The sequence below is a fragment of the Pseudorca crassidens genome, chromosome 14 (assembly GCF_039906515.1).
Source record: "Pseudorca crassidens isolate mPseCra1 chromosome 14, mPseCra1.hap1, whole genome shotgun sequence".
NCBI classification, from domain to species: Eukaryota; Metazoa; Chordata; class Mammalia; order Artiodactyla; family Delphinidae; genus Pseudorca; species Pseudorca crassidens.
Window position 1 is genome coordinate 57,355,670 of NC_090309.1, and position 21,821 is coordinate 57,377,490.

General features: G+C 46.7%; 1 protein-coding gene across 4 annotated transcripts in view; it reads left to right on the top strand.

Annotated features, from left to right (window-relative positions):
• The window catches only part of THADA (THADA armadillo repeat containing), a 314,473-nt gene that overhangs the window by 285,004 nt on the left and 7,648 nt on the right, over positions 1-21,821 (top strand). The window lies entirely within an intron of this gene.

The window sequence follows — 21,821 nt, forward strand, 5'->3', positions numbered from 1 at the left end:
CCAAAGTAGGATACTTTAACCTTCCTTCCTCAGAATTTATAAGGTCAAGCAGATTAAGCATAAATAAGGTTATAAAGGATTTGAATGCCATATTTAAAAGCTTGGATATGTTTAACCTGGTATTCTGCAGACAGAAAATAAGCATCCATTTCAGATATCTACATAACATTTATAAAAATTGATATTTTGAGTCATCAAGAAAATTTCAATTCCATAAAGTAGGAAACTTTCTAGGCCACATTCTGACCAAATTGCAAGCAAACTAGAAATTTTAAATAAAAATATTAACAATAAAATGCCACTTGGATATTTACACACCATCTTGTAAATAAGTTATGCCAATGACAGAATAAAAATTAAAAACTCCTTTGGGGCCCAAACAGATGAAAACACCATCAAGATTTAAGAAGATGAACCTCTCCTCAGGGGAGGTACTTGGCATTACTTTAGACAATTAAATTTTTATCCATAGCATACAAAGACTTCTTTAAAAATCAATAAATGAAGATAATAGAAAAAGAGGCAAAAGATTAAAACCAAGCACTTTGTGGAAGAAAAAAATAGCCATGAACAGTACACATATGGAAAAAATGCTCATCCTGACTAATAATAAAGAAATGCCAGCTAGAACAACAATGCCTGGGCATTTTCCCCATATCTTGCTGGCAAAGGATAAAAAGATGGTTCTTGGGCTTCCCTGGTGGTGCAGTGGTTAAGAATCTGCCTGCCAGTGCAGGGGACATGGGTTCGAACCCTGGTCCGGGAAGATCCCACATGCCACGGAGCAACTAAGCCCGTGCGCCACAACTACTGAGCCTGCACTCTAGAGCCTGCGAGCCACAACTACTGAGCTCATACACCACAACTACCAAAGCCCACATGCCACAACTACCGAAGCCCACGCGCCTAGAGTCTGTGCTCTGCAACAAGAGAAGCCACCACAATGAGAAGCCTGTGCACCACAACAAAGAGCAGCCCCTGCTCGCCACAACTAGAGAAAGCCTGTGGACAGCAACGAAGACCCAACGCAGCCAAAAATAATAAACAAATAAAATAAATTTTAAAAATGATGACCCTTACTCAGGATGTGTAAGGCTGTGGAGGAACAGGCGCGATCATAGCTGGTGAGACTGTAAATTGGTACATTTTTAGAGGGAGTTTAATGTTATCTATAGAAATTTTAATCTATGTATATACCAATTGATCCAGTAATTCTACTTCTAGGAATTTACCCTATAGAAATATGTGCACAAGTGCAAAGATACACGTACAGGGTTATTCCTTTCAATCTTGTTTACAGCAGGAAAAGAAGGAGCAACCTAAATGTCCATCAAAGGACATTAAATAAAGTTGGATATATCCCCATACCACAGGGCAGTTAAAAATAATGTAGTAAATCTCTATGAACTGATATGCATGATATATCGTTACCTGAAAAAAGCAAATAGAACAGAATTTGTAGAATGATCCCACTTATAAATAATAATAGTTTTATGTAAATACATAATTTTTTAAAGTCTAGAAGGCCATATATTTTGAATTACAGTCTCTGGTACCTACAGGGACCTAGCAAGGAGCTCAAATGCATGAACTGTCTGGGTGTGCAATCAGAGTAAATAGGAACAGCGGTGAACAGAACACGTGCTGCCTCGATTGTAGTCAAATGTTGGGCAATTTGTAGCATTGCCAGTTTCCCCCGGAGCCCCATGGATCAGAACTCGGGAGAGGCAGCTCTTTCTCTTTCAGCCCCAAGATGGTCTCTTGGCCCCTTAGCAAGGGCAGTAGCGATGGCTCCTGTGTCCTCTTCAACAAGTGCTCAGTGAACCTGGAGCTTCCGGTTGAGGGCAGCTTCAATGCCCCCTCCCCTGAGCACAGTAGCCTGGGCTCAGTCACATCACTAGGAAAGTGACAGTGACTAAAACTGAGGTTAATATTTCTTTTAGCACCCTAGATTATCGACTGTGTTTTGTTTTGGCTTTACTCGTTCCTTAGTGTTCTGCAAGGTCACTCTCCACCTCAGAACCTCCAGAATCTTTCAGAATCTTCAGAAAGCCCCACACAGGCCAAGTTATCCACAATCTCAATGTAACTCTGTGTACGGTTACGCCTTTTAGTCTCCGTGACCCTTGGCTGGGAGAGGGGCTGCCGACAGCTGTACTAGCGGAGAATAGCAGGAAGTAGACAGCTCAGGAGGAGAAAACTTGAGGATTGGTATCCCTCAATTGCTGACTACCATCCTGCCTAGCAAATCTCTGTGCTGCTTCATTCATTTCCAAAAGTGGCCTTCCACTTGATTTTCCCCGCAACCCTCAGTATAATATTGGCCTGGTCTTTGAGTTCTGGTCCAAAGAATGGTTTGGCCTCCAGTACAGGGTTGCCAAATTTAGCAAATAAAACTACAGGACACACAGTTAATTTTGTTTTTCTTTTATTTATTTGGCTGCGTCGGGGTCTTAGTTGCAGCACGCAGGATCTTCATTGCGGCATGTGGGATCTTTCGTTGCAGTGCGTGGGCTCTTCGTTGAGGCGCGTGGGCTTCTCTCTAGTTGTGGCGTGCGAGGTCCAGAGTGCATGGGCTCAGTTGCGGCGCACAGCTTAGTTGACGGGTGGCATGTGGGATCTTACTTCCCTGACCAGGGATCGAACCCAGGTCCCCTGCATTGGAAGGCGGATTTTTAACCACTGGACCACCAGGGAAGTCCCAGGACACCCAGTTGAATTTAAATTTCAGATAAATCATGAAAAACTTTTTTGTGTAAGTATGCCCTATGCAGTATTTGGGACATAACGTATGCTGAAAAGGTATTCATCGGACTTCCCTGGTGGCGCAGTGATTGAGAGTCCGCCTGCCGATGCAGGGGACGCGGGTTCGTGCCCCGGTCCAGGAAGATCCCACATGCCGCGGAGTGGCTGGGCCCGTGAGCCATGGCTGCTGAGCCTGCGCATCTGGAGCCTGTGCTCCGCAACGGGAGAGGTCACGACAGTGAGAGGCCCACATACCACAAACAAACAAACAAAAAAAAGGTATTCATCGTTTACCTAAAATTCTAATTCAGCTGGGGGTCCTCTGTTTAATTCAACGGTTTTTCTCCAGTGGACTCTTGTGGCTCCCCCATTCCAAGGGGGGGCACCTGAAAGTTTAAGGATGAAGATCAGTAGGAGCTGTAGGTAAGAGTTGCCCACTAGTAAGCGTTGCCCAGAGCACCGCAAGTCACCTCCCTCTCCACTTTTTTGTGCCTCCTCCCGCTTCTTGCTTGCTTCCCCACTTCTGAGCTGGGGCCTCACCTCCTACCCCTGGGCTTTCTCTCCTTTAGTTTGTGGCTTTCCCCTACCCTCACCTTTCCTCCTCCTTTTCTCCTCATTTTACTCTCACTGGTCCAGAACGTGTAATTAAAGTTTACATATTTGAGTGTTGGTTATACTTACTAAATAAGGTTTTATGTTCCTTGCTGTAATTTAAATAGCAGGGGGATTGAATTTTTTGTGTGTTTCTTTTCCTTTTATTGATAGGTGGCCTTAAGTTTATTTTTAGCTACATGAATCATTGACCTTCACCGTGAGTGGGAAGAAAGGTCTCCCATTTCCGGAATGAGCTCATCTGCATCTTCCTAAGACAGATGCCAATGGGAAGGAGGGGAGTGGAATAGATTGAAGTCAGGGGACAAAAGGGGGTCCTGCTAAGGCGACCCACTCAGGGCAGGAGGCTCAGAAGCCTCATGTACTGCCCCACAAACAACTGGGCCCAGCTGCCCAGGGAGGGGTGCTCCTCGCTCCTCTTTGTTATTGATCACCTGACTCCTTCCCAGAGAGCAGCAGCTTCTAACAGACAGTGAAGAGCATGGTTGGGGCCCATTACTAGGCCCCCCTGGTGTTCTGCTTCTATCCTCTGCCTCTCCCAATGGGAGCTGACTCTAGAAGGAAACTCTATTCTGGCTCCTCTCCCCGCCCCGCCAACACAGGCGAGGTCTGGGCAGTTATCTGAGCTTCCTCTGCATTAGAACCTCTGGTTTCTAGTTGCTGCCCTGAGCGACCCTGATTTCTGTCTTCTCCCTCATTCTCTCCTTGCCTGTGTTTCTCCATCCCCATTCTCCACCCACCAACAGAGGACCCGTAACTGAGGAGGTGCTTTCCCATCTGGGAAGGAGACCTTTGAAGGGCAGTGCCGACTTGAGAGAGAATAGTGACCTGGGAATCAGAGAGTCTCCACTATCCTGAACTAGTTGGCTCTACTCTCTTGGCCTCGGTTTTGTCATCTATAAAATGGGAGTGATCACATATCTCACAGTATTAAAGTAGGAAGAAAAACAGATGTCAAAAAGTGAACAAGGTTCTGTCCTCAATCCAAATGCTAAATGATATTTCTTTAATGGTAGGAAACTAGAAGCTTTCTGTTCGTTACAGAATCCTTTTCATTCTCCCAATTAGAGAAACTTACCACTTTATTTTAGAGGCATCTTTTAATTCCTTCTATCGTAGCTTCATGAACATCTGGGTGTTCTTTCCCATCTCTCTTTTCAGGCAGGGGAGAATTTAAAGGAGGCTGAAGGCATGGGTATGTTCCCCTTGACATTCCATCCTGTGTTTCAGTAGAAAGGAGTTTGGCTCTGTCAAAAGTTTGACCTAACGGTTTGTGACCGAGTTGAGGTATCTTCACCTTGTCTAGAAGACAGCTGCCTGAGTTTGAGGTCAACACTCTCCAGATAGCTGGAGGTACCCAAAGACTTTTGGACCAGATCTCTCAACTTTGATGGGAATAAAATAACAAAGCTTCCCCCAGCTGGAAGCCCGATCCTGAGGGAGGCCCACAACCTGGGCTTCCCAGAGCGTGTGGGAAATGGAAGATTCGAGGTCACCGCATTCCGAGTCCAGTACTTGGACAGAGCTTGTCCGTTCCCTTGGTTACAGCTGTGTGGGGCTCCAGTGGGCTCAGGGCTTCAGCCAGAGCATAGTCTCAGCAGTTACCTGCTCACCTTGCAATGCTGTTCAGTCCTCACCTTTGAAGCTGCCCCACTGCTGGGGACAAACAATGAAAGTCAGCCACACCGTGGAAATTTATGTTGGGGAGAGAAGACAGGGGCAGATCAAAGCCTCTGTAACCCAAGAATTCCTCAGCAGCTCAGAGTCCCTTAATAATTATGGTTTGGAGATTTGCCAGAAAGCAAAACCACTTAGCATGCAGTGTTTAACAATGAACCGTTTTCTGTGTTCATAATAGTCTCTGTGCAGAGCAAATAGGCACCTTGAACAAAGGGTAGGATATTTATATGTGTATATAAAATAATCTGCACCGCCTTCAACCAAAGCTTGTCTGCAGGGAAGAATGTGGCGCTTCCCTCTGTACTGGTACTGTTTTATGAGTAAATTGGAGAAAGGCTACACATCCTGCCCCCAACCCACCTCCATGTGTTAAAAACAAAAAATCTTTGTTTAACCCAGAATTTTCCAGACATATTTAATAGCCAGATCTTTTTTTTCTTTCTTTCTTTCTTTTTCTTTTTCCTTGGGTTGATTTTAGAGTTCGGAGTTTTCTGTTTTAAGTGTCTACTAACATTCTAAAAAGCCAGCATCCCAAGGGAAATTTCCTGGGAAATGATGACCAAAGAGTGTAGGAAGCGGGGATTTAGACCAGTAGGAAGATGGGAAAAGAAAGTTCTAAGCCCTGAGGGGTGACGAACAGGATTTCTGGAACTCAGGTCTGTACAGCAGTTTGGCGAGCCCCCTCCTTGGACCCTGTTTCTCTATGTCGTTGTTCGTTCAGTTAGTCATTTATTCGACAAATATTTGTTATTGGGGGAAATTGGAGAATGGCTTCTTGGAGGAAAGTCTATTAGAACTGAAGCTTAAAGATTAGATATAATTTGAGTGAGAGAAGATTGAAAAGATGGGGAGCATTCCAGAGAGACAGAGATGACCAAGTGTGAGGAAAGGAATAAATTAGTATACAAGCCTTCATATGCGAGGAGGGTGTGGTGAGATGAAGCTGGGATGCTTGGAAGACCTTTGGATCAAGCAAGACTCTTTCACATGCAAAAGACAGAAAGTCCGATCCAACCCGCTCCAGCCCAGGGGGTGCATATTGGGTCGTGTAACTGAGAGTTCTGGGGTGGGGGCTGGCTTCAGTCATGGCATGATTAAAGGGCTCAGACAGTGTCCCAAGGACCTGGTTTCTCGCCATTTTTCTTCTCTGCTGTTAGGTTCTGTTTTCAGATAAGCTCTCACTTCCCTTGGTGTTCTAAGATGGCTGCAGCAGCTCTAGCCTTTGCATCTTCACTTATTCAAGGCCTGTGTCAGTAAAGTCTCTTTATTTTATCTTTTCTTTAAATAAATTATTTATTTATTTTTGGCGGCATTGGGTCTTGTTGCTGCGCGCGGGCTTTCTCTAGTTGTGGTGAGCAGGGGCTACTCTTCACTGAGGTGCGCGGGCTTCTCATTGCGGTGGTTTCTCTTGTTGCGGAGCATAGGCTCTAGCCGCGCGGGCTTCAGTAGTTGTGGCTCGCGGGCTCTAGAGCGCAGGCTCAGTAGTTGTGGCGCATGGGCTTAGTTGCTCCACGGCATGTGGGATCTTCCCGGATCAGGTTTCGAACCCGTGTCCCCTGCGTTGGCAGGCGGATTCTTAACCACTGCACCATCAGGGAAGTCCCTCTTTATTTTTAAATGCTTTTTTTTTTTTTTGCACACACCATGTGGCATGCGGGATCTTAGTTGCCCACCAGGGATCGAACCCACGCCCCTTGCAGTGGAAGTGCGGAGTCTTAACCACTGGACCACCAGGGAAGTTCCTAAATGCTTTTTTAATGGTGTAGTTGGGTTCCTGGCCCATCCTGGAACTAATCTCTGAGGCAAGGAACATGATGCCCTGAGTGGCTTAGACCTGGGGCAGGTGCCCATGCCTGGAGTGGGGGGAAGGGGGCAGCTAGCCACACCCAAACCATGTGGACTAAAGGTGTGCAGGGGCTGGCGCTCCAGGGGAAGATTGGGGTACAGCTCTCCAGAGAAGGTGAATGGCAGCTAGGTCACAAAAACAACAGATGTCCACTAAAACCCGGAGTGCCAGGGCAAAGAATCTGGATATCATTTGCACCAGAGAACCAGTAAAAATTTTTGAACAAATAAGTAACATGATCAGAGCTATACATTAAGATTACTTCAACTGCAGTTTAATAGCTCCCATGTGCTTGGCACATGGTAGGGGCTCAAAAAATATATATTGAAAGAGAGATAAATGGATGGATTGGGGGTGGGGGGAGAGAGAAATGAAAGGTAGGGAGCATTTGTAGGAGACCATTGTAATGGTTTGGGAGGAGAGTTAGCAAAGGAAATAATGAAAACCCGTCAAGAAAACCAAGAGGTTCCATCATCAGGAACCCACATAAGGAAAAACTATCAAGAGGACAGGGTTGGTCAGCCATGCCAATCACCATCAAAAGGTCAGGTCAAGGAGCATAAGGACTGAGGAAATGTCATTAAGTGAGAGTTGAGAGAGAGGGTCCTGTAGTGGGAAGGTCAGAAGCCAGCTTCAAGGAGTTTAAATGTAAGTACACTGTACAGCATCATCGCTCTTCTTATCCAGCCCCCTTCAAACTCAGCAAAAAAAAATGCTCCTTCACCTCCACACGTTCTTCACGCAGCACCTTATGCTCAACCCCATGACCTTTCTTCAGCCACAGTGCCCTTTTCTCCCATGTGTCTTTAGGCTTCCCTTCTCCCTCTCTAGGCTGTCTCTCATATAAATATTGACATTACTCCCTTGTCCTAAAACCACATTTCCTAGACCCTGCTCTGCCTTCAAGCTAATGTTTCAAAAGAATCAGTAGAAACATTTTGAAGTTGGGGAGGACAGAAGTTTGAGCTTATGTTGAATGTCTTTTGTAGAAGACAAGATTATCTGTAAGGATGAGTGGTTAGGGCCTAGGATATAGGGACAGGGAGATGATTGGAAGAGTTTATACAGAGGTTCACTTAGGAGTCACCAAAAATGAATGAACGGATAGCCAGGGGGCAGCAAGAGGCCAGTTGAGAGGAAAGAGCATGAATGTACAGGGAGCCCAGTGAGCATCCTGCCTCCCTTCAGTGGAAATCAGTGGCTCAGTAGATGGGTTTGGGGATAGGTGGTTATGGAGCACTGTTGAGCCTGGAATGAGATCAAGTTGACAAGGGAAATGGGGGCAAGGAAGAGCCTCCCAGACCCAGGGAGCCCAGGATATACAGAGAGAGGCAAGTGATGGCCTGAGAGAAGGGCAGGGTCAAGGGTGGTCAGGATTAGGGTGAGGGGGTAGTTCCAGTGGAAGAAGGAGAAGGTTAAACAGTTGTTCTAGGGATATCAGAGAGGCCATATGGTATAGAGGCCATAGTGGATAGACCATAGGGTTTAAATCTCATACCCTCACGTGTCTCTGCTTACCGTATTTATAAAATGCGGCTCACAAAACCTTCAAAAGGTCATTGTAATGAATACATATGTAATTAATTTACACGGAGTACTTATGATAGTGCTTACACATAATGAGTGCTCCATAAATGTTAGCGATGATGATATTCATTTAAAAGTGATGAAAAAGCTTAGAATTTGAGATCTTGAAGTCGACACAATTCTACGTAATGACAAGGTCTCAGATGCTATCGTGGTTATTGGGAGTAAAGTGAAATTGGAGATGGAGAGTACTGGAATTAAAGAGGTTGAAGAATGTCAAAACCACATACTGGGAGGGATATCTTTATGGATGTTGAAGTCACCAGTTGGGTGGCAATGACTCTGCGTCATTGAGAAAGGCCAGGTCTCTAGTTAAAGGATTAACAAGAACAGGGAGGTGGTTAGTTTGGACTTCAAAAGAAGAGAGTGATTGTTGAGTGTGAAGGGAGCGAGGGTTGCCTACAACTGGCAGAAGGCGTAGGCTGACCTGTCTGAGTCAGAGACTGAGGGAAAGAAGGAACAGCCTCTCCTGGAAAGTTAGGAATATGGAGCCTTCTGGCAGGAGGAGAAAGAAACAGGGACAGGATGAAAAATGAGGAGAATTTGCTCACAATAGAACAGATTTTGATTGAGAAGAGCTGTTTTTCATAAGAGCTTTTAAGAAAAACCATTCCCCGAGCCCTGGAGGCAAGTCTGAATCAGGCAAGGGGATAGAAAGGAAGTGGAAAGGAGGTTCTCGAGAGGATTCCTGAGAAAGCCTATAGAAGGAAGCTCTGTTCCTCATCTTGACTGTAAGATGTGTGACCTTAGACAAGGCGGTTCAGGACCGTACGCTGGTCCCCAGAGCTGGACACCACTCCCTGATGGCCCGCCCACATCCCTGGGGGGTCCCCAGTTCTGCATGCATTTCCCAGCTCAGTGCCACTGGGCACTCTGACAGATAGAGGAACCGGAAGAGCTGGGATTGGGGGCTTCTGTTTTTAGAGAGCAGACAAAATGGCTTTTAAAAGGGAAGGAAACAGGACACCAGCAAGCTTTGTGGCTGAGTTCTCTTCCAAGAGCGCTGCTCTGTAACATAATTGTATTCAGACATTTTTTTTGCATGACATCAGGGAATAGCCTCCCTAAAAAGCTTTCATGAAAAAGCACAACTATAAAACAGACTCAGGCAATGAAATGGAAACCAGACGAGTGGGTCTGTGTGATTCGGGTAAAAAGATTTCTCCTTACAGCTTTGTGATCTGATCTCTGCTCTGTGCATAAAACTCTATTTCACGGGCTCCACTTACATGTGAGTCTTACCTGGCAGGTGCTTCTAGGCGTAAGATGTCTTGCTTTATTACCGAATGTGATGAGGTGTAGGAAAACAAGGCTTCCCTCCTCCGTGGCCATTCAGACCACCCTCCTAGGCTTGCAACCTTTCTAGTCCCCTGAGCCTTAAACCTCTGTCCCTGTGTGAGGCAACACCTGCAGCAGGAGGGAGGGCTGGCCCCTCTTCCCTCTTTGCCCTTTTTACCCCTATGTACACCTTCATCTTTCCACCCCTCACACACCTGCTCAGGGCTGGTCTTTGGGAACTATGTCCTGGGGAGCAGTACTCATTGAAGAGCCCCTTTCTTACCCACCCCTTTTATTTAAAGCCACAAGCGTACGGAATTGAATTACCCGGCATCCTCTGTTCTTGGCACACCCTCTGGCTCCATCCCCAAAGAGGTGTTTTCTTTTTTGTCTTTTTTTTTTTTTATTAAAGTGAAATACACGTAACCTACAATTAACCATTATAAAGTATACTCTTCAGTGGCATTGAGTAATTCATAATATTGTGCAACCATCACCACCCTCTAGTTTCAGAACTAGAAACTAGAAGGTGGTGATGGTTGTCACCATCACCCCCCAAAAATCCCACGTCCATTAAGCAGTCACTCCCTATCCTAACCTCCCCTTCCAGCTCCTTGCAACCACCAGTCTGCTTTCTGTGTCCATCAATTTTCCTATGCTGGGTATTTCATATAAATGGAATCATATAATGTATGACCTTTTCTGCCTGCCCTTTTTCACTAGGCATAATGTTTACCAGCTTCATCCATGTTGTAGCATGTATCAGTACTTCATTTATTTTATGCCCAAGTAATATTCTGTTGTATGGATATACCATATTTTGTTTATCTGTTCATCCAATGATGGACATTTGGATTGTTTCCACCTTTTGACTATTGTGAATAATGCTGCTGTGAACATTCATGTACAAGTTGTTGTCCGAGTACTTGTTTTCAGTTCTTTTGGATGTATCCCTAGGAGTGAAATTGCTGAATTATATGGGAATTCTGTGTTTAACTTTTTGAGGAACTGGAGGTCCTTTCTTGATGGATTCTCCTAGGTCTGCTCTGACAAGGAATAGCAGGTGTGTACTGCCCCATACTCACCCTCTAAGACACATTGACCTCATTCTGCTAGATCTGGAAAGAAACTGAAGGAATAAGGCTGAGGAACCAGGAGTCTCTCTTGAAATGAAGAGGTCACCAAAGAGATGCTGAAAAGGTTGGACTAAGGCAAGGGAAGAACTTAGTGAGAGAGGGACTCAACAGTCCAGAATGAAGGAAGATGTGGATCTAAAGCCTGGTATGGCCAATCTACTAGTGATGGAGGTGTGATACAAGAGAGCCATGGACGTACTTAGTCCTGTAACTATGGGGGCAGGGGAGCCAGGCAGAAAGAACCTTTCATGCTAAGGAGTTAGGACACTTGGGCTTTGAGGAGCCACTGGAGACTTTTAAAGGAAGTGCTAGAAAGGTCACCCAGACCTTAGGGTAGAGGATGGCTTAGAGACAAGAAAGATAAGACTGGAAGCAAGGAGGCTGGGAAGGTTGCCATGATTCCAGAAGGAAGACTGGTGAGGGTGCACCTCAGAGTGGCAGTGGGGATGGAGAGATAAAATTTTCAGGACAGGTAACTGTGGATACAGAGGTGAGGGCCAGGGATGAGCTGCCCCTGAGAAGAAAGGGCAGGAAGTAGCTGAGGAGAGAGTGCCAAAGCACTGCTCACACTGCCAGAGACTGGATTCAGATGAGAGGTGGGAGGCTATGAGTTTAGGGACAGAAAGGCTCTGGGAGCAGACCAGAGTACTCCTTGAGCAAGGACGAAATTCAGAGACTTGCTTCCTTTCTGTCCCTTCAAGCCAACCGAAATTTCAAAATGAGTTCAGTGTGTTTTGACCTCACCATTTTGAGTTGGAAAACATGGCAACTCCATGTAAGTACAAATTTTTAATCTGAATTATACCAACATTAATAAATTTTCATCAAGAAATTATTTTCCAGTGTAACTCCATCAAGCCAATTTAATTCCTTGATCAATTTTCTTTATAGAGCAGTTAAAATTTTCTAATGTTCTCCCTTATTTTCCTAAGTATCAACTATTTTATCTATAAATTTGGCAGTGAAGGTTTGCTTTTTAAGTCAAAAATTTTAGTAAGAGTTTTACCATACCTGGTTTTAGACTTCGTCAAGTTTTTTTTTTGTTTGTGTTTGTATGTTCGTTTCCACCAAGTCACATTTTCCCCCCTAGTTATTATTATCATCATTTGCAGTTTTCAGGGTCACAAAGAGAATGACTTCTTTGGTCGATTATTATGAATTTTATCTTGTGCTATTTAGCCACTGTCAGTTTAGTTTTATGTTGATTGTTTTTACCAGTAACATTCATGGCAAAATCAAAACATCCTCAAGGTCAAAAACAACCGGCTTCTTCCCAGAGTTCCTCCTCCTCCTAATGCCTCCTCCCACCCTCCCCACCGAAGGGCTGATGCTGAAAGCAAAGGAGCTGTTGTGGGCAGTGAACTCCAGGGCCTCAAAACCCTTAAGACCCAGATGCTCTTCCTAGCAGCTCATTTACATCCATCCTGCCACAGTTTGACCTTTTCTCCTTTTTAGTTGCTAAAAACCCAGAGCCTCACTGCTCTGTATTCTCTGAATGGTCATGGCTTCCTTGGCTTGTTCTTAAAAAAAGAGATTTTCTGTGGCCTCTCCCTTCCTTTCGCTTCCCTCCCTTCAGGCTTCTCCAGCCTCAGCCTCACCTCCCCCAGCCCCAGGTCATGGCAGCAGGTGGTTCCGATGCCTTTGGGAGGCCAACCGCAGTTCCAGGGAGGCTGCTGGGGAATGTTGGCCACAGATAGGGAAGACCTTGGGTAACCTGGGAGTGAGCTCAATCTCAAGGTACAAACTCCCCAGAAACTTTGAAATCACAGGCACTTACATTTTGAGCACTGTTTATATATCTTAAAATCACTTTGTGAGGGACTTCCCTCGTGGCGCAGTGGTTAAGAATCCACCTGCCAATGAAGGTTCAAGCCCTAGTCCAGGAAGATCCCACATGCTGCGGAGCAGCTAAGCCTGTGCGCCACAACTACTGAGCCTGCGCTCTAGAGCCCTCAAGCCACAGCTACTGAGCCCGCGTGCCACAACTACTGAAGCCCACGCACCTAGAGCCCATACTCCACAACAAGAGAAGCCACTGCAATGAGAAGCCTGAGCACCGCAACGAAGAGCAGCCCCCTCTCGCCACAACTAGAGAAAAGCCCGCGCGCAGCAACGAAGACCCAATGCTGCCAAAAATAAAAATAAATTAATAAATAAATAAATTTTAAAAAAAATCACTTTGTGAGTTTAGGAGTTGTGTATACCTTGATTCGCTCATTATATTACCATGGACTGTCTTGGTTCCGTTTAGAGCAGTAAAAGCCTGGGAATGAGGAGAGGATACTATAAGGGAGCTTTCTGGATTCTGGATAAAGGCTGGGAGGTGATAGTGGGAAGGTTCTCAGGAGAGAAAAATTGCCATCCTGGATGTTTCTGATTTCAAATTTCTAGTCTTCAGATACACTTCCGGACCATCCTCATCCACTACCTTCCATATCCCACCAGTGTGTTTGGGGGAGCTGGGCAGCCCCCCATCTGGAGCTGTGTGCTGTGTCCCGGGCCTGGACTGGACACATCTTCCGGGGAGCTCTGGCTCTTGGCACAGCGCCTTGTGCTCACAACAGCTGTGCTGAAATGAATCAGTCATTTGGTTTCTTCCTCTCTCCCACCTCAAGCCCTGAATAAGCTGAAAGGGTTGAGGATGGGAGTGGGAAACCAGGGAGGAGTATGAGGGAGTGCGCTGAGGGCCAGAGAAGCCTCAGGAAGAACTCAGAAGGAGCTGGTCAGTCCTAAGAGCTCAGGCTGAGAAGAAATTCCCTGTAAGAGAAAGAAATTCTAATAGTGAAATCAACTAAAGAAATCTAGAGTGACTTCAAGGAAAGGGAAAAGAGAAATTGCAAGATCCAAGCCGGTGAATAAGGAATGTGGAATGTGCCTGCAGAGCTGCTGAACTCTGCCCAGGCAGAGGAAGAGGCTGATGGAGGAAGCAATCTCAGGTTGCCCAGCTTCCCCCCGCCCCCAAGAGGGCTCCCCAATCTATAGGCATCCTCATTGTACCCCATCTCCATCAAAGGCTCTCCTGCCTGCCCTCACTGGCTCACTGGGCAGGGGCAGGGAGAGAGGGGTCAGATTGCCCCTTCCAGGAGGAGCACTTTGGGGTGAGTGACCATGTAGAGAGGAATAAAGTGCACAAGGCGCTCAGTTTCCACGAAGGGGTGGAGGTGATCGCCCGCTTTGGGAAGCTCAACAGAGTGAAATCACCAAGGAGCAGGCCAAGTGCAAGGGAAGTGCTAGAGAGGGCCCAGCTCATCTGGGGACAAGAGGCTGCCTTAGCACCCCACGCAGGAAGGGAGTGCTGGCGTGATCTATCCTCACTGAACAGAGGAATGCCAAGTGTGGGCCCAACGCTGTCATTCAGAGCATCTCTGGTCTGGATCCAGCTCATCCGTCACCCTGTGGCCTCTTCACACACCAGGGCCCCAGGGGCACGCCTTGGTTATCCTGCTCTGGAACAGCCACGGACAAAGTCCACGTGTGCCTTACTCTTCCCCGCTGACCTTGGGAGGTCACCACAAGAAATGGGACAGAGTGTTGCACACAAAACTGCAGTCCCTTGGAAAGGTGGAGAGCTGGTGGGTGCCACTCCCTCCTCCTCAGATTGCAAGCCTCTAGGAGAACCAGGTCTTTTCCACAGTGTTGTTGCCTGAGGGTGATATTTGTTTGAATTCATTTCTTATTCTTTGGTGTGGTTAGAAGTGAACAAAGGCAAGTATTTTTATAAGCTTTGAGCCAAGTGAACTATTAACCAGCTGTAATTTAATTTATCAACCCCTTTTTGGTGAAGTATGGCCCTACTGAATAAGAAGTGCACACTTTTTAACTCTTAGGAAATGCTGACTTGTTTTCATTCATGTAGGCTGTATCCATTTTTAAAACCGGGAGGGAGGGGAAATATACGTATATATATTTACCCAGTGATTTGAGGTGTGCCCACATTTTTTAAATTATAGTTTTTTTAACCTTAAAAATAAAGGTGTTTTTTTTTAAATATATCTTTTCTTTAGAATGAAAACAAAGGATTTGCTGCAGTATCTCTGGTTTCATGATAGGTCACCGGGAAAAATGTTTGCATCAGGCACGTGACTATACCTGTGGGGATCTCAGTCTTTGGGAGCTGGGTCTACAGGAACTTTTGGGAACCCAGATCATTTGTTCCGTATGAAAATAGCTAGAAAATTAAGAAAAAGCAAATTACTAATCTTTGAAAGATTTTTTTTTTCCCCAAGTATTTTTAGAATTTCAAATGATGGTCTTTTTATCCTTTCCCTCCAGAACTGGAAAATTTTTCCACTGCCGAACAGAAAGGGCTCTGTAGCAGGCTGTTCATCTCACGTGGCTGCTTTCCACCTGTTGTCACCTCTCTGCCCAGAGAGCTGGTGGGGGTAAAGCTAGGGATTGCCTTCCAGAAAAGGGGGGTGCCTCCTCCTCTGCCCCAGGTGGAGACCCAGGCCTCTGGTTCCTGATGAACACTGAAGAGCTCCATCCCTCCCTCCATGTGTTTACTTCAAGAGACTTCACTGAAGGGACTCTTTGCAGTTGTGCAAGGTTGTGGGTAGGGTTAAAGCAGGGTTTCTCAGCCTCTGCACTGTCAACATTTTGGAGAAGGGATTGTCCTGGGCATTGTAGGATGGTTAGCAGCCTCCCCGGCCTCTACCCACCAATGCCAGTAGCACCACCTCCTCTGAATTGTGACAACCAAAAATGTCTCCAGATATTGGCAGATGTCCCCTGGGGGTAACATGTCGAGGTTGAGAACTGCCAGGTGAAGGGAGGCACTTAGAGACCAGCAGCGGTAGGAAACTACCACTGCCCCTAGCACCCTGCAGCTGAGAGCAGAGGGACTGAGGTTACAGAACCCAGTGGGAGCTGAGTTAGGGGTTACAGCCACTGCCAGAACCTTGGCAACTTGCAGGGAAGGATACAGGAAAGAAACACCCAACTTCTCTCTCTTCCTGCCTTCCAAAATCTCAGTGTTCCCTCCCTATTAGAAGAATCTAGGTAGAAGCCAGGTGGCAAGGAAACTTGGGTTGATCCATGGAGATCAAATTCCTGGGGCACTGAGCGGGATAGAGAAGGACAAAGAATGGGTCCGGGGGTGGGAGGTGGGGGGTGGCAAACAGGAAATAATCAGTTTATTCATCCATCCATCTTTTCATTCAACATTTATAGGTAGCTTAGCAGAATGGTCCCGAATACAGGCTCTGGAGTCAGACAAGCCTGTATCTGGGTTTGTGTCTGGCCCTACCGCTTACAACCTGCGTGATCTTGAAAGAGTAAGTTCTCTAAACCTCAGCAGCCTTAAATGTAAAGTGACAACAATAATCCTGTCTCCACGTGTGACCGGACTCTTGGCGATCTTGAGGTTTTCCCATTGGGGAAACTCAACAAAGCCCTAAGTCACTTGCTTTAGTACAAGACTCTAGTCAAGTGCCAAGTGAATGGTATCTGCTGTGTGCCCACTGCTATCTCATGGGTGATCCCAGGAAAAGGAGAGACATGGGGCTCAGCCATGGAATGCATTTCCTCACCATCTGTGAACACATTGGATACAGGTACGAGCAGAGACAGGTCACAGTGGGACCACAGGACTTGAGTTGGGTGCTGAGGGATGAGTAGGCCTGGCTAAGTCAAGATGAGGAAGAAGATCCATCGCCCAGAAGGAATGATGAGGAAATCAAAGCCGTGAGAGGTGGAGGGAGAGGGAAGGCCCAGCAAGCAGTGGGGGGATGTGAGGAGAGAGCTTTGTTCGAGGGTCTCAGTGTTCTCGTCTGTACAGGTAAGGGGCTGGCTGGAGGCCAGCTGCCCTCCTGGGTACCCTAGTGTAGGCGCCACAAGCCTGCATGCCTGCAGGGGTGAGGTGGGAGGCAGTAGGGCCAGACAGGGCACACACATGCCTCCTACAGGGCGTGGCCACTGCTCTGCTCCAAGCAGCTGTTAAGTCGCAGTAAAACACAGGCATAGAGACATCAGGTTCTAATTTTCTGAATTTTCCAAAGATGCTAGGCATTTGGATTTTTATGAGAAATCTGATTTTTAGAAAACCATGTGAGCTGTACCAAACTTGTGTGAGGACCCAGCCGTCCATTTGCACTGCTGCCTGGTACTTCCGCTGGGTCCCGTAGGGCCTGGGAACCCTGGAGCCCCGGTGTGTGTTTGGTTGCCTCTATGTGTACGGTCTTTTTGGTTTTTGTTAATAAGTTTATTTATTTATTTATTTTTGCCTGTGTTGGATCTTCGTTGCTGTGTGCGGGCTTTCTCTAGTTGTGGCGAGCAGGGGCTACTCTTCATTGCGGTGCATGAGATTCTCATTGAGGTGGCTTCTCTTTGTTGTGAAGCACGGGCTCCAGGTGTGTGGGCTTCAGTAGTTGTGGCACGTGGGTTCAGTAGTTGTGGCTCACGGGGCTCTAAAGCGCAGGCTCGGTAGTTGTGGTGCACGGGGCTTAGTTGCTCCACACCATGTGGGATCTTCCCGGACCAGAGCTTGAACCCGTGTCCACTGCACTGGCAGGCAGATTCTTAACCACTGCGCCACCAGGGAAGTCCTACGTGTACGGTCTTTTATACAGTGGTTTTCAGGGCTTAAAAAACAAAAAGAAGAAACAGAAGTAGGAGGAGGAAGAGGGGTCCACCTGGGCCAGCTGAAGTCTGAGTTCCCAGCCAGACTTAGTACCATGGCCAAGAGGGAGTGAGGGGAGGGGCTGACTCATCCAGGGCACGACGTAGATCCGTGAGTGCGTGGGCAGTGGTCTCAGTGCCTGCTGGGCTGCCCTTGGGAGCATCGACTGGCACATTCGCATCTTCTTTGATGAAATTTTCAAAACATTCAGCTAAAGAACAGAGACTAATACTGCGAATACCCATGTTCCCCGACCCAGACTTCCTGCTGGGCTCATCAGAGCTGCTGGAGGGGCCACCTCTCTCCATTCCTTAGGACAGACCTTCCTCTGGGTCATCTGTCTCAGGTCAGGGTCATCTGGGAGCTCTGTTTCATGGTAAAGTAAGTCTGAGATGATGACCTTTGATGGGTTAGGAAATCCTCTCACTGACCGCAATGCCTGGAGATCCCACCTCTGAGCCCTGGCTCCGAGGGCCCTGGGGAGTGGAGAGCCTCGGCTCTAGGGGCAGAGGGTCAGCAGGGGTAGAGGGTCAGAGGGTCAGGCAGTGAGGTTCCTGGAGACCCTGCAAGAGTTGAATGGCAGAGTCAGCAGCTGAACCAGCTTCGGTTCCACACTTGTTTCTCATGACTAGTTAAAATACAGGCTCTTGCCCTGCTGAGGGGGATGTGCAGGAATCTGTGGAGAAGACTGGAAGTGATGAAGTTGTCTGGAAACAGCTTAGTGAAACCTTAAAATATTTTCACTCACAAAAAAAGAAGCACAGTTGTACTCACTCAACTCTGCCCCCGCAAGCCTGCTCTAGGCCGTCTGCCCCTCCATCTTCACCTCCAGCTCCCCCAAACCCCCCTCTTCAACAGGCAGGTCTAATCTCCCTGCACCTCCTTTTCATCCCAGCTATGCTTGGCCCCTGCCTGCCCGAGTTTCCTCTCCGTGAAGCTCTCCCTCCTCCCACTCCCCACTTTTTTTTTCTCCTTTCATTACTGCTAGTAATGGTATAATTAGTCCCTGTCATGCACCATCTTGGACTATTTCCTAACACTTTATAGGTGTCAGCTTGCCTCTGACTAAACTATCTGCTCTCTGAGAGAAGGGCCTGGAATTTTCCTCATGTTTCTCACAGTCCCCCCTCCCTCCCAGCCCCCTATCTGGTGATCGATAAATACTTGTGGGGAGATAAAAGCTTGAATTGATGGGTAAATGGGTGGGGGGAGCAGAGAGTTGGTTGGGTGGCAGGGTTGAGGGATTTCCCACAAATGCCTGAAACAGGATTCTCCAGAGCTGGTGGCAGGGAGAATCCAACCCATCACCATTTGCTCAGCATTTCCTGGGCTGACTTGACCTCTCTTGGGAAGGACTGGGAAGGAGGCTTGACCAATGGCCTTGGTCTAGAAGGCATCTCCCCCATGATACTTTAGAATCAGACGGTAGGTTTCTAATCCATGGTCTGAATTGGTTTCTAAGGTTGGCAACATAGAAAAAATCTATGTCGGCACTTTTCGTTTTAATCAGTACAGTTGAAAATGACCTCAAAGCCTGTGACTTGCTTGTCTACCTGCCTAGAAATGATCCCTTCTCTTAGTCAGGGGACACAGGCTGGGACTTTGAGTGGATCCAGCACACTGCGTGAAGCCTGCACTTCAGCTCCCAGCCCCAAGGTGGGCCTCTTCATGGAGGTGGGGAAGAAGACCGCAGGGGAGCAAGTAGGAGTTTCTGGTCCCCAGGGTCCGCCTTGGCAAGAGAGCCCTGATGTGGCTGGAGCAGTAGCAAGAGGAAGTCTACGCGGCAGCAGCCCTGCATCCTCTTGTCTGCTGCCCTCCACTGCAATCCAAGCGAGTTATTCATTCTCAAGGAGGAAAGCACAGGATTAACCAGTTCTAAACGCTCATCTGCTGGGTTTCCAACTCGCTTCCAAGTGACGGAGTGTTGATCCAGTCTGCCTTGCACTGGCCCCCACAGACATGAGTGTGTGCCAGCACCCCTTTCCCGCTTGAAGCGCTCCCAGAGGGGGCTTGCCTTAGCTACGTAGCCAGTGGGGGAGAGTCTAGGAGACGATTTTTCCCCCCGCACTGACGTCTCCCCTCCCCTGACTCCTGCAGCTCTTGGGATCCAGACCACTCCATGGAGCACCTGATTCCTTACTGTTGCCTGAGTGTTAGCCTGACCTTCCGATCTAGACCACCAGCTTCCTGAGGACAGCACATGTCAGCCACTTGCTTTGCTTTCCCACAGTACTTAGCACAGCACCGGCCCCAGAGCAGACCATCAGCACCTGTTTCCTGACTATATGGTAAAGGGCCAGGCAGAGTCCCAGCTCCTCCCAGAAGTCTTCTCGAGCCTCCTCTCCACCTTCTGACCCAACCATTCACCTCTGCAGAGTCCTCCAGCACCTGAGGCCTGGACCCCACAAGCAAGCTTGAGGGCTCTAGACATTTGGCTCCTTTCCAGGCAGGCCCTGTGGCCAGGCTTCCTCCCAGCAACTGGAACTAACTTGGGCACATAGCAGAGTTTCTTTTTTAACATAATAGTTTTACTGAGATATACCATACACATACCATACAAGTCACCCATTTAAAGAGTATGATTCAGTGTTTTTTATCATACTCATAGACTTATGCAACCGTCAGCACGAACAATTTTAGAATATTTTCATCACTCCAAAAAGAAATCCCACAACCTACCCTTGGTTCCTCCGTATTCGTTTCCTGTGGCTGCTGTAACAAATGACCACAAACTTGGTGGTTTAAAACACCACCAATTTATCGTCTCAGTTCTAGAGGCCAGAAGTCTGAAATTAAGGTGTCAGCAGGGCCACACTCCCTCTGCAGGCTCTAGGGAAGAATCCGGCCCTTGCCTCTTCCAGCTTCCGGAGGCTGTCACCATTTCTGTGCTTGCATCACTCCAGCCTCTGCCTCTGTCCTCACGTCACCTTCTCCTCTGTGTGTCTTCCTATGTACATCTAGTGTCAAACCTCCCCCTGCCCCTCTCTTATTAGGACAACTGTGATGGCATCTAGGGACCACCCAGATCATCCAAGATTATCTCCTCATCTCAGTATCGGGCTCAACTTAGTCACAGCTCCAAAGACCCTTTATCCAAGTAAAGTAACATTCACAGGGTCCGGGGACTTGACATAGATATCTTTTGGGAGGCCACTTTTCAGCCTTCCACACTCTCCATGCCCCCCAGCCCAGATGTAATGCATATAGCATAAAATACATCAAGTTAAAGTGTGCATATGTACAAATTTCAGTATATCCATAAGGTTGTACAACCATCACCACTATCTGATTCGAGAACATTTTCATCAACTCAAAAAGAAACAATGTATCTATCAGCAGTCATTCCTTATTCTCCAACCCCTGGCAACCACTAGTCTACTTTCTGTCTCTATGATTTGCCTGTTCTGGACATTTTGTATGGGTGGAATCATACAATATGTGGTCTTCTGTGTCTGGCTTCTTTCACTTAGCATGTTTTCAGGGTTCGTCTGTGTTGTAGCATGTATCAATGCTTCATTCCTTTTTATAGCTGAATAATATTCCATTGCATGGATGTACCACATTTCATTTATGCATTCATTGGTTCATGAACGTTTTGGTTGTTTCCACTTACTGGCTTTTATGAATAATGCTCTTATTAACATTCATGTACACATTTCTGTGTGGACATACGTTCTTTTTACTTCTCTTAGTTATATGCCTAAGAGCAGGAGAGACTTTGAGACTGTTTTCCAAAGTGGCTGCACCATTGTACATTCCTACCAGCAATATGTGAGAGTTTTAATTTCTTTACATCGTCACCAAAACTTAGTATTTATCTTTTTTATTAAAGTTATACTAGTAGGTATGAAGTGGTTTCTCATTGTGGTTTTGATTTGTCTTTCCCTGATGGTTAATGATGCTAAGTATCTTTTCATGTACTTATTGGTCAGATAAACAAGACGAAAAGACAACCCACAGAATGGGAGAAAATATTTGCAAATGAAGCAATGAACAAAGGATTAATCTCCAAAATATACAAACAGCTCATGCAGCTCAGTATCAAAAAAAAAAAAAAACCAATCAAAAAATGGGCAGACAACCTAAATAGACATTTCACCAAAGAAGACGTACAGATGGCCAAGAGGCACATGAAAAGATGCTTAGCATCACTAATTATTCAAGAAATGCAAATCAAAACTACAATGAGGTATCACCTCACACTGGTCAGGATGGCCATCAACAAAAAATCTACAAACAGTAAATGCTGGAGAGGATGCGGAGAAAAGGGAACCCTCTTGCACTGTTGATGGGAATGTAAATTGATACAGCCACTGTGGAG